We start from the raw sequence: 1,784 nt of genomic DNA, 5'->3' as shown, positions 1-1,784 counted from the left end.
TAGAGGTGAATTTCCATTCCAGGCTGAGGGAATTAGCATGACAATCTTATCAAAAACTCTTTTTTCCAGGCTGTAAATACCAGTAGGCTGAGGATACCAGTGTTCTCCTCCTACCATTTTTATACACCCAATTGCTCCTGTGCTGTATCCTGCTCAGAGTTCCAACAATGAAATGCCAGCTCCCTTTCCATGCATTCAAAGGGATGAAGTCTCTGATTCTGATCCATGCTTCTAGTGCCACATTCCCAACCTTAACTGCCTTTTTTTTTTTTACTTTTGAGACAGAGTCTCACTCTGTCACCCAGGCTGGAGTGCAGTGTCACAATCTCGGCTCACTGCAACCTCCACCTTCCAGGTTCAAGTCTTTCTCCTGCCTCAGCCTACCAAGTGGCTGGAATTACAGGCACTCACCACCACACCCAGCTAATTCTTGTATTATTAGTAGAGACAGGGTTTCACCTTGTTGGCCAGGCTGGTCAAGAACTCCTGACCTCAAATGATCCACCTGCCTTGGCCTTCCAAAATGCTGGGATTGCAGGCATGAGCTATCAGGCTTGGTCAGATCGTAACTCCTAAGCCACTGGGCCAGCTAGGTGCTCTCTGTTTCTCTAGGCCACACCACTCCTTATTTTCACATCTGAGCCAGTTTCATTCATTTTTGTTATCTCTGCCTGATTCTTGAAAATGTTCGAATCTATGCCCCAACACATGACAAAGCTTATCATACAGATAAAGATATAACTTCCAAATTATTAAGTAAAGTCTCACACAAAATTTATTCTAAATATCCACTCATCCTAAGCTATTTCATAAGTTATTGTCTCTTTTCATAATGAGCCCACAGACTGCTCAAACTCTTGTTTCAAAGGAAAATATCCTACTGCATTTGGGAAAACCCAGAAGATATGAGTCAAGGGAAATTCCTGTAGTTTCACAGTCAAGGGCATTCTTCAGGGCAGGCCAAAGTCTCAGGCCTACCAGTAATTTTTCACATGATGACAAGTTTGCCTGGGGCACTTGGTCAGGGTTTTCTGAATCCTTATGCAACTGCTTTATGAACTTCTATTTTTTAAAAATAGAAACAGGTAGGATTTAATTGAAAGGAAATGAAAGATAAAAGCTTGAAAGACTTTTTAAAAACTAGAAGTAGTTGGCAATACCGAGTATATGTGTTCTAAAGAGAATATGCAGCAAAATTAGAAAACTGTGCTAGTGAGGCCAAGGGCTCTGCCTCCATCCGTGTGTGGATTTATTAGCTTTGCACAAAGAAAAATGCAACTTAACAATCACTATCTGAACCTTTAACTCAACCCATAAGCCAATGACTACCTGTCACTACTCAAGAGGGAGACGAGAGTCTTGAAATGAGCCACCATCAGCCAGCCATCTCCAAAATCACTGCAGCTTTAGTGGATTTAGCAATGCCATCATTCTTGCTATTTCTAATGATCAGTTTTCAGGAAACTTTTGTTTGGCCTATTGATGACATTGGGTACAACTGACCATATCATTTTTTAATACATTTTCTTCATTGACTTCTGTACACATAACTTCCTTGGATTCCCTCTTTTCTCTCTGGGCCCTCATGTAACCCTGTCGAAATACAGGTTACATGGTGCTGCTTTTCAGCTTAATACTCTCCAATGTCATTCTGCTCAGCCACTGTGAAAGCAAAAGTCATTTTTGCCCTACATGTCCCCCTGAGTTGTGGGGTATCACTGCCTCTCAGACCCAATCTATTCTCTCTCTCACTACACTTCCCAGGCACATTTCTGCCTCTTTGT

This window comes from Colobus angolensis, unplaced genomic scaffold, assembly GCF_000951035.1.
Source record: "Colobus angolensis palliatus isolate OR3802 unplaced genomic scaffold, Cang.pa_1.0 Scaffold15, whole genome shotgun sequence".
Taxonomy (NCBI): domain Eukaryota; kingdom Metazoa; phylum Chordata; class Mammalia; order Primates; family Cercopithecidae; genus Colobus; species Colobus angolensis.
This window is presented reverse-complemented; position numbering follows the sequence as displayed.